This window comes from Nerophis ophidion, linkage group LG02, assembly GCF_033978795.1.
Source record: "Nerophis ophidion isolate RoL-2023_Sa linkage group LG02, RoL_Noph_v1.0, whole genome shotgun sequence".
NCBI classification, from domain to species: domain Eukaryota; kingdom Metazoa; phylum Chordata; class Actinopteri; order Syngnathiformes; family Syngnathidae; genus Nerophis; species Nerophis ophidion.
In genome coordinates this window covers 84380762-84393553 of record NC_084612.1, presented here as the reverse complement: position 1 = coordinate 84393553, position 12792 = coordinate 84380762, and the positions used below count along the sequence as shown (strand labels likewise).

Sequence of the window (12792 nt, the reverse complement as noted above, 5' to 3'; positions counted from 1 at the left end):
AAATGGTGTCATGAACAATAAACAAGGCAGCAGGTTGTCATGGCGACGCAACAACAAAGCCTCCCTTGTGTCCTTAAATCAGAGAGCAACCTTTTTATTTACACTATTTTATTTACACTATTTCAATATCAACAATATCTCTAACATGAAATATCTTTATGTTACATCATTCAATGTTTATATGCAAAAGCATTCCAATAATAAAAGACATGACATGTTAGACGCAGCAACCTTCAGAATATTATTACATCACGAAACACAAACATTACTCAATTATAAATATGAAGGACATACATGGAATTATATAAACACAAAATAAAGGCAAAACTATTCATATTTAACAAGAAATACTTCATGTAAATTACTGCAGTCAACTAAAAAACTTGTTCATTTTAAAAATACTAATTATCTTATTTATATTTTCTTGTATCATCAATACTTTTCTTTGCTGATTGGCTGGTAGAGGTCACATGCCCACGTGTGGTGACATCATCACAAATGACATGTAAACAACATACAGTGAATGTGGTGATGTCATCACTACTTACTTGTAAACAATATACAATATATATGATGATGTCGTCACTACTGACATGTAAACAATATGCAGCAAAAGTGATGATGTCATCACTCCTGACATGTAAACAATATGCAGTGAAAGTGATGATGTCATCACTACTGACTTGTAAACAATATACAGTAAATGTGATGATGTCATCACTACTGACACGTAAAAAATACACATCAAATGTTATTACTACTGACTTGTAAACAATACACAGTAAAAGTGATGATATCATCACTTAGGAAATGTAAACAATATACAGTAAACGGGATGACGTCATCACTACTGACATGTAAACAACATACAGTGAATGTGGTGATGTCATCACTACTGACATGTAAACAACATACAGTGAATGTGATGATGTCATCACGACTGACAGACATGTAAACAAACATGAAGTGTTGTCCTACAAAACAACTATTGTGTGCTGGTAATGAATGCAAGCGTTAGTAACAAACAATGCAAAAATAGCCGGTAGTGATGTAGAAAACAATGCAAAAATAGCCGGTAGTAATGTAGAAAACAATGCAAAAATAGCGAATAGGGATGTGGAAAGCAATGCAAAAATACAGAGTAGTGATGTAGAAAACAATACAAAAATAGCAGGTTGTGATGTAGAAAACAATGCAAAAATAGCAGGTTGTGATGTAGAAAACAGTGCAAAAATAGCAGATAGTGATGTAGAAAACAATACAAAAATAGCTTGTAGTGATGTAGAAAACAATACAAAAATAGCTTGAGGTGATGTAGAAAACAATGCAAAAATAGCCGGTAGTAATGTAGAAAACAATGCAAAAATAGCTTGTAGTGATGTCGAAAACAATGCAAAAATAGCTGGTAGTGATGAAGAAAACAATGCAAAAATAGCGAATAGTGATCTAGAAAAGAATGCAAAAATAGCTGGTAGTGATGTAGAAAACGATGCAAAAATAGCTGGTATTGATGTAGCAAACAATGCAGGAATAGCTCGTAGTGATGTCGAAAATGATGCAAAAATAGCTTGTAGTGACGTAGAAAACAATGCAAAAATAGCTGGTAGTGATGTAGAAAACAAGGCAAAAATACCTGGTAGTGATGTCGAAAACAATGCAAAAATAGCTCATAGCGATGTTGAAAACAATGCAAAAATAGCTCGCAGTGATGTCGAAAACAATGCAAGAATAGCTAATAGTGATGTGGAAAACAATGCAAAAATAGCGAATAGTGATCTAGAAAAGAATGCAAAAATAGCTGGTAGTGATGTAGAAAACGATGCAAAAATAGCTGGTATTGATGTAGCAAACAATGCAGAAATAGCTCGTAGTGATGTTGAAAATGATGCAAAAATAGCTTGTAGTGACGTAGAAAACAATGCAAAAATAGCTGGTAGTGATGAAGAAAACAATGCAAAAATAGCGAATAGCGATCCAGAAAAGAATGCAAAAATAGCTGGTAGTGATGTAGAAAACGATGCAAAAATAGCTGGTATTGATGTAGCAAACAATGCAGAAATAGCTCGTAGTGATGTCGAAAATGATGCAAAAATAGCTTGTAGTGATGTAGAAAACAATGCAAAAATAGCTGGTAGTGATGAAGAAAAGAATGCAAAAATAGCGAATAGTGATCTAGAAAAGAATGCAAAAATAGCTGGTAGTGATGTAGAAAACGATGCAAAAATAGCTGGTATTGATGTAGCAAACAATGCAGAAATAGCTCGTAGTGATGTCGAAAATGATGCAAAAATAGCTTGTAGTGACGTAGAAAACAATGCAAAAATAGCTGGTAGTGATGAAGAAAACAATGCAAAAATAGCGAATAGCGATCCAGAAAAGAATGCAAAAATAGCTGGTAGTGATGTAGAAAACGATGCAAAAATAGCTGGTATTGATGTAGCAAACAATGCAGAAATAGCTCGTAGTGATGTCGAAAATGATGCAAAAATAGCTTGTAGTGATGTAGAAAACAATGCAAAAATAGCTGGTAGTGATGAAGAAAACAATGCAAAAATAGCGAATAGTGATCTAGAAAAGAATGCAAAAATAGCTGGTAATGATGAAGAAAACAATGCAAAAATAGCGAATAGTGATCTAGAAAAGAATGCAAAAATAGCTGGTAGTGATGTAGAAAACGATGCAAAAATAGCTGGTATTGATGTAGCAAACAATGCAGAAATAGCTCGTAGTGATGTCGAAAATGATGCAAAAATAGCTTGTAGTGACGTAGAAAACAATGCAAAAATAGCAGGTAGTGATGAAGAAAACAATGCAAAAATAGCGAATAGTGATCTAGAAAAGAATGCAAAAATAGCTGGTAGTGATGTAGAAAACAATGCAAAAATAGCTCGTAGTGATGTAAAAACAATGCAAAAATAGCTTGTAGTGATGTCGAAAATAATGCAAAAATAGCTGGTATTGATGTAGAAAGCAATGCAAAAATAGCGAGTAGTGATGTAGAAAACAATGCAAAAATAGCTGGTAGTGATGTAGAAAACAATACAAAAATAACTGGTAGTAATGTAGAAAACAATGCAAAAATAGCGAGTAGTGAAGTAGAAAACAATGCAAAAATAGCTGGTAGTGATGTAGAAAACAATATAAAAATAGCTGGTAGTGATGTAGAAAACAATGCAAAAATAACTGGTAGTGATGTAGAAAACAATGCAAAAATAGCTAGTAGTGATGTAGAAAACAATGCAAAAATAGCTTGTAGTGATGTAGAAAACAATGCAAAAATAGCTGGTAGTGATGTAGAAAACAATGCAAAAATAGCGAATAGTGATGTGGAAAGCAATGCAAAAATTGAGAGTAGTGATGTAGAAAACAATGCAAAAATAGCTGGTAGCGATGTAGAAAACAATGCAAAAATAGCTGGTAGTGATGTAGAAAACAATGCAAAAATAGCTGGTAGTGATGTAGAAAACAATACAAAAATAGCTTGTAGTGACGGAGAAAACAATGCAAAAATAACTGGTAGTGATGTGGAAAACAATGCAAAAATAGCGAATAGTGATGTAGAAAACAATGCAAAAATAGCTGGTGGTGATGTCGAAAACAATGCAAAAATAGCTGGTATTGATGTAGAAAACAATGCAAAAATAGCGAGTAGTGATGTAGAAAACAATGCAAAAATAGCTGGTAGTGATTTAGAAAAAAATGCAAAAATAGTTGGTAGTAATGTAGAAAACAATACAAAAATAGCTGGAAGTGATGTAGAAATCAATGCAAAAATAGCTGGTAGTGAGTTAGCGAACCATGTTAACATTAGCTCGTAGTGTAGCTGAAATTTGCGCAAGCGCCCCCTGCAACCCCAAAAAAGGAATAAGCGGTAGAAAATGGATGGATGGATGGATACTAGTGTTTGAGTGGGACATAGAAATGCTGAGTCAGCAAACACAGCTGCTTATTCTTCCAAAGAAACAGTGATTGTGTGTGTGTGTCCCACACTTATTGCACTAATTGTACTTATTGTAGTACTTACAGTACATATCAGTTGTGTGTGTGCAGTACAACACTACAGTTGTGTGTGTGCAGTACAACACTACAGTTGTGTGTGTGCAGTACAACACTAAAGTTGTGTGTTTGCTCTAACAGTGCTTGACTTGTCCTCACTTTGTGCAAACAACACTGACACACACATCAGGTCTCACTGTCCTGCAGCACATGCAAACTCAGCCAGCAGTGACAACAACTACACTTGACATGATCAACAACTACACTTGACATCATCAACAACTACACTTGACATCATCAACAACTACACTTGACATCATCAACAACTACACTTGACATCATCAACAACTACACTTGACATCATCAACAACTACACTTGACATCATCAACAACTACACTTGACATCATCAACAACTACACTTGACATCATTAACAACTACACTTGACATCCTCAACAACTACACTTGACATCATCAACGACTACACTCCATTATTGACATCATCAACAACTACACTTGACATCATCAACAACTACACTTGACATCATCAACAACTACACTTGACATCATCAACAACTACACTTGACATCATCAACAACTACACTTGACATCATCAACAACTACACTTGACATCATCAACAACTACACTTGACATCATCAACAACTACACTTGACATCATTAACAACTACACTTGACATCATCAACAACTACACTTGACATAATCAACAACTACACTTGACATCCTCAACAACTACACTTGACATCATCAACAACTACACTTGACATCATCAACAATTACGCTTGACATCATCAACAACTACACTTGACATCATCAACAACTACACTTGACATCATCAACAACTACACTTGACATCATCAACAACTACACTTGACATCATCAACAACTACACTTGATATCATCAACAACTACACTTGACATCATCAACAACTACACTTGACATCATCAACAACTACACTTGACATCATCAACAACTACACTTGATATCATCAACAACTACACTTGACATCATCAACAACTACACTTGACATCCTCAACAACTACACTTGACATCATTAACAACTACACTTGACATCATCAACAACTACACTTGACATCATCAACAACTACACTTGACATCATCAACAACTACACTTGACATCATCAACAACTACACTTGACATCATCAACAACTACACTTGACATCATCAACAACTACACTTGACATCATCAACAACTACACTTGACATCATCAACAACTACACTTGACATCCTCAACAACTACACTTGACATCATCAACAACTACACTTGACATCATCAACAACTACACTTGATATCATCAACAACTACACTTGACATCATCAACAACTACACTCCATTATTGACATCATCAACAACTACACTTGACATCATCAACAACTACACTTGACATCATCAACAACTACACTTGACATCATCAACAACTACACTCCATTATTGACATCATCAAATATACACTCAGTTAATGAGAACATCAAAAACTACACTCTATTATTGAAATAATCAACATTCTACAACATGTGACATTGTTTTAGAAAGTTCTACAACATTTTATAAACCCAGTTTCCATATGAGTTGGGAAATTGTGTTAGATGTAAATATAAACAGAATACAATGATTTGCAAATCCTTTTCAAGCCATATTCAGTTGAATATGCTACAAAGACAACATATTTCATGTTCAAACTCATAAACATTTTCTTTTTTGTGCAAATAATCATTAACTTTAGAATTTGATGCCAGCAACATGTGACAAAGAAGTTGGGAAAGGTGGCAATAAATACTGATAAAGTTGAGGACTGCTCATCAAACACTTATTTGCAACATCCTACAGGTGTGCAGGCTAATTGGGAACAGGTGGGTGCCATGATTGGCTATAAAAGCAGCTTCCATGAAATGCTAAGTAATTCACAAACAAGGATGGGGCGAGGTACACCCCTTTGTAAGCAAATTGTAGAACAGTTTTAGAACAACATTTCTCAACGAACTATTGCAAGGAATTACCATCTACGGTCCGTAAAATCATTAAAAGGTTCAGAGAATCTGGAGAAATCACTGCACGTAAGCGATGATATTACGGACCTTTGATCCCTCAGGCGGTACTGCATCAAAAACCGACATCAGTGTGTAAATGATATCACCACATGGGCTCAGGAACACTGTCAGTAACTACAGTTGGTCGCTACATCTGTAAGTGCAAATTAAAACTCTGCTATGCAAAGGAAAACCCATTTATCAACAACACCCAGGAACACCGCTGGCTTCGCTGGGCCCGAGCTCATCTAAGATGGACTGATGCCAAGTGGAAAAGTGTTCTGTGGTCTGACGAGTCCACATTTCAAATTATATTTGGAAACTGTGGACGTGGTGTCATCCGAACCAAAGGGGAAGCGAACCATCCAGACTGTTATGGACGCAAAGTGTAAAAGCCAGCATGTGTGATGGTATGGGGGTGCATTAGTGCCCAAGGCATGGGTAACTTACACATCTGTGAAGGCACCATTAATGCTGAAAGGTACGTACAGGTTTTGGAACAACATATGCTGCCATCCAAGCAACGTTATCATGGACGCCCCTGCTTATTTCAGCAAGACAATGGAAAATGTGTGGTGCATTATGAAGCGTAAAATAGGACAGCGGAGACCCCGGACTGTTGAAGGACTGAAGCTCTACATAAAACAAGAATGGGAAAGAATTCCACTTTCAAAGCTTCAACAATTAGTTTCCTCAGTTCCCAAACGTTTATTGAGTGTTGTTAAAAGAAAAGGTGATGTAACACAGTGGTGAACATGCCCTTTCCCAACTACTTTGGCACATGTTGCAGCCATGAAATTCTAAGTTAATTATTATTGGCAAAAAATAAAGTATATGAGTTTGAACATCAAATATGTTGTCTTTGTAGCATATTCAACTGAATATGGCTTGAAAAGGATTTACAAATCATTGTATTCTGTTTATATTTACATCTAACACAATTTCCCAACTCATATGGAAACGGGGTTTGTACATTGTTCTACGTTCTACAACATTTGACACTGTTTTAGGACGTTCTACCACATTTGACATTGTACTATGTTCTACAACATTTGAACATTGTTTTAGAACGTTCTACAATATTTTACATTGTACTATGTTCTACATTTGGACATTGTTTTAGAACGTCTACAGCATTTTACATTTGTCTAGGTTCTACAATATTTGACACTGTTTTAGAATGTTATCAAACATTTTTCATTGTTCTACAACATTTGACATTGCTTTAGAACGTTCTACAACATTTGACACTGTTTTAGAGCGTTCTACAACATTTTACATTGTTCTACAACATTTGACATTTTTTAGAACATCCTACGACACATTACATTGTACTATGTTGTACAACATTTGGACATTGTTTAAGAATGTTATCCAACATTTTACATTGTTTTAGAACGTTGTACAACTTTTACATTGTACTATGTTCTACAACATTTGAACATTGTTTTAGAATGTTGTACAACCTTTTACATTGTACTATGTTCTACATTTGGACATTGTTTTAGAACATTCTTCAACATTTTACATTTGTCTGCGTTCTACACATTTGACACTGTTTTAGAACGTTATCCAACATTTTACAATGTTCTACAATCTACAACATTTGACAATGTTTTAGAACGTTGTAGAACATTTGACATTGTTTTACGTTCTACAACATTTGACACTGTTTTAGGACGTTCTACCACATTTTACATTGTACTATGTTCTACAACATTTGGACATTGTTTTAGAATGTTCTACCACATTTTACATTGTACTACAACATTGTACATTGTTTTAGAACGTTCTACAACATTTGACACTGTTTTAGAGCGTTCTACAACATTTTACATTGTTCTACAACATTTTACATTTTTTAGAACGTCCTACAACACATTACATTGTTCTACCGCATTTTGCATTGTACTTTGTTCTACATTTGGACATTGTTTTAGAACGTCTACAGCATTTTACATTTGTCTACGGTCTACAATATTTGACACTGTTTTAGAATGTCATCCAACATTTTTCATTGTTCTACATTTGACATTGTTTTAGAACATTCTACAACATTTGACACTGTTTTAGAACGTTCTACAACATTTTACATTGTTCTACAACATTTGACACTTTTGAGAACGTTCTACAACAGATTACATTGTACTATGTAGTACAACATTTGGACATTGTTTTAGAATGTTCAACAACATTTTACATTGTTTTAGAACGTTGTACACCTTTTACATTGTACTATATTCTACATTTGGACATTGTTTTAGAACGTTATTCAACATTTTACATTTGTCTGCGTTCTACACATTTGACACTGTTTTAGAACATTATCCTACATTTTACAATGTTCTACATTCTACAACATTTGACAATGTTTTAGAACGTTGTAGAACATTTGACATTGTTTTACGTTCTACAACATTTGACACTGTTTTAGGACGTTCTACCACATTTTACATTGTACTATGTTCTACATTTGGACATTGTTTTAGAACGTCTACAGCATTTTACATTTGTCTACATTCTACAATATATGACACTGTTTTAGAATGTTATCCAACATTGTTCAAAACATTTGACATTGTTTTAGAACGTTCTACAACATTTGACACTGTTTAAGAACGTTCTACAACATTTGACATTGTTCTACATTTGACATTTTTTAGAACGTTCTACAACACATTACATTGTACTATATTGTACAACATTTGGACATTGTTTGAGAATGTTCTACAACATTGTATTTAGAACTTTGTACAACATTTTACAGTGGCCTACGTTCTACAACATTTGACACTGTTTTAGGACATTCTCCAATTTACAATATTCTACGTTCTACAATATTTGACACTGTTTTAGAACGTTTTCCAACATTTTACAATGTTCTACGTTCTACAATATTTGACACTGTTTTAGAACGTTCTCCAACATTTTACAATGTTCAGCATTCTACAACATTTGACATTGTTTTCCGTTCTACAACTATGGACACTGTTTTAGAACGTTCTATAACATTTGACATTGTTTTACGTTCTACAACATTTGACTTTTTTTAGAATGTTCTACAACACTTTACATTGTACTAGGTTCTACAACATTTGACATTGTTGTAGAACGTTCTACAACATTTGACATTGTGCTACATCCTACAACATTTGACATTGTTCTACATTCTACAACGTTGGACATTGTTTTAAGAATGTTCTACAACATTTTACATTGTACTATGTAAACATTTGAACATTGTTTTAGAACGTTCTCCAACAATTTACAATGTTCTACATTCTACAACATTTTACATTGTTTTAGAAAGTTCTACAACATTTTATATTGTTTTCCGTTCTACAAAATTTGAACATTATTTTATAATGTTCGACAACATTTTACATTGTACTATGTTCTACATGTGGACATTGTTTTAGAACGTTCTCCAACAATTAACAATTGTCTACGTTCTACAATATTTGACACTGTTTCAGAACATTCTCCAACAATTTACAATGTCCTACATTCTACAATATTTTCCAATGTTTTCTGTTCTACAACATTCGACACTGTTTTAGAACGTTCTACATTTTACATTGGTCTACGTTCTACAACATTTGACACTGTTTTAGAACGTTGTCCAACATTTTCCAATGTACTACATTCTACAACATTTGACATTGTTTTAGAAAGTTCTACACAATTTTATATTGTTCTACAACATTTGACACTGTTTTAGAACATTCTACAACATTTTACATTGTTGTTCGTTCTACAACATTTTACACTGTTTTAGAACATCCTACAACCTTGTACAATGATCAACAATGTTTCACATTGTCCTACGTTTTACAGTTTGTTAATGTTTAACAGTGCTTCACGCTGTTCTACAACATTGTACACTCCAATACAACGTCCTACAACATTTTACAATGTTCTACATCGTTTGACATTGTACTTTGACATTTTTGACTGTTTTACAACATTGTGTACAAATGCAGAGAATAATTTCACCACACCAAGGGTGTGTGTGACAATCATTGCTACTTTAACTTAACTTAACTCTTCTACAACGTTCTACAACACTGACAACATTGCATTTTACATTGTTATCCGTTCTACAACATTTGACACTGTTTTAGAACGTTCTACAACATTTTACATTGTTCTCTGTTTTACAACATTTGACACTGTTTTAGAACGTTCTACAACACTTTACATTGTACTACGTTCTACAACATTTGACATTGTTTTAGAACGTACTACAACATTTTACAATGTTCGACATTCTACAACGATTGACATTGTTTTAGAACTTTCTACAACATTTTACATTGTTTTCCGTTCTGCAACATTTGACACTGTTTTAGAACGTTCTACAACATTTTACATTGTTTTCCGTTCTACAACATTTGACACTGTTTTAGAACGTTCTACAACATTTGACACGGTTTTAGAACGTTCTACAACATTTGACGTTGTACTACTTTCTACAACATTTGACATTGTTTTAGAACGTACTACAACATTTTACAATGTTCTACGTTCTACAACGTTTGACAATGTTTTAGGACGTTCTACAACATTTGACACTGTTTTACAACGTTCTACAACATTTCCACATTATTGGGGACGGCGTGGCGCAGTGGAAGAGTGGCCGTGCGCAACCCGAGGGTCACTGGTTCAAATCCCACCTAGTACCAACCTCGTCACGTCCGTTGTGTCCTGAGCAAGACACTTCACCCTTGCTCCTGATGGGTGCTGGTTGGCGCCTTGCATGGCAGCTCCCTCCATCAGTGTGTGAATGTGTGTGTGAATGGGTAAATGTGGAAGTAGTGTCAAAGCGCTTTGAGTACCTTGAAGGTAGAAAAGCGCTATACAAGTACAACCCATTAACCCATTTATTTATCCTGTGTTCTACAACATTTGAACATTGTTTTAGAACGTACTACAACATTTGACGTTGTACTATGTTCTACATTTGGACATTGTTATAGAACGATCTACAACATTTTACATTTGTCTATGTTCCACAATATTTGACACTGTTTGAGAACGTTGTCCAACATTTTACAATGTCTTACATTCTACAACATTTGACATTGTTTTACGTTCTACAATATTTGACATTGTTTTAGAACGTTCTAAAACATTTTGACATTATCCTATGTTCTACAACATTTGACACCGTTTTAGAAAACTCTACAACATTTGACATTGTTTTTTACAACGATCTACAACATGTTATAATGTTTTACGTTTGGCGTTGTACTCCAACATTTTTGACAGTTTTACAACATTGTGTACTCTCCTACAACATTCTACAACACTGTTTGACAACATTGCAGAGCATAATCTTTTACATTGTTTGTTGTGTTCTACTGCGTTTCCCAGTGTTCTACAACATTGTACACACTTATACAACGTTCTACAATATTTTACACTGTTCTACAACGTTTGGCATTGTACTCCAACATTTTTGACTGTTTCACAACATTGTGTACTCTTCTACAACGTTCTACAACAATGACAACATTGCATTTTACATTGTTTTTTGTTCTACATTTGACACTGTTTTAGAACGTTCTACAACATTTTACATTGGCCTATGTTCTACAGCATTTGACATTGTTTTAGGACGTTCTCCTACATTTTACAATGTTCTACGTTCTACAACATTTGACACTGTTTTAGAACGCTGTACATTTTACATTGTTCTACAACGTTTGACACTGTTTTAGAACGTTTTACAGCACTTTACATTGTACTACGTTTTACAACGTTTGACATTGTTTTAGAACGTCCTACAACATTTTACATTGTTTTCCGTTCTACTTCATTTGACACTGTTTTAGAACGTACTACAACATTATACATTGTTCTACGTTATACAAGGTTTGACCTTTTTTTAGACGTTCTACAACACTTTACATTGTACTAGGTTCTACAACATTTAACACTGTTTTAGTACGTTCTACAACATTTTACATTGTCTATGTTCTACAACATTTGACACTGTTTTAGGAAGATCTACAACATTTTACATTGTTTTCCGTTCTACTTCATTTGACACTGTTTTAGAACGTACTACAACATTATACATTGTTCTACGTTATACAAGATTTGACCTTTTTTTTAGACGTCCTACAACACTTTACATTGTACTATGTTCTACAACATTTGACACTGTTTTAGAACGTTCTACAACATTTTACATTGTCTATGTTCTACAACATTTGACACTGTTTTAGGAAGATCTACAACATTTGACATTGTTTTCCATTCTACTTCATTTGACACTGTTTTAGAACGTACTACATTTGACATTGTTCTACGTTATACAAGATTTGACATTTTTTTAGACATTCTACAACACTTTACATTGTACTAGGTTCTACAACATTTAACACTGTTTTAGAACGTTCTACAACATTTTACATTGTCTATGTTCTACAACATTTGACACTGTTTTAGGAAGATCTACAACATTTTACATTGTTTTCCATTCTACTTCATTTGACACTGTTTTAGAACGTACTACAACATTATACATTGTTCTACGTTATACAAGATTTGACCTTTTTTTTAGACGTTCTACAACACTTTACATTGTACTATGTTCTACAACATTTGACACTGTTTTAGAACGTTCTACAACATTTTACATTGTTCTATGTTCTACAACATTTGACACTGTTTTAGGACGTTCTACAACATTTTACATTGTTTTAGAACCTTCTACA

At 34.0% G+C, this 12792-nt stretch overlaps 1 protein-coding gene across 2 annotated transcripts in view; it reads right to left on the bottom strand.

Annotated features, from left to right (window-relative positions):
• The window catches only part of LOC133546728 (neuropilin and tolloid-like protein 2), a 62527-nt gene that overhangs the window by 47913 nt on the left and 1822 nt on the right, over positions 1-12792 (bottom strand). The gene's annotated exons all lie outside the window — the stretch shown is intronic.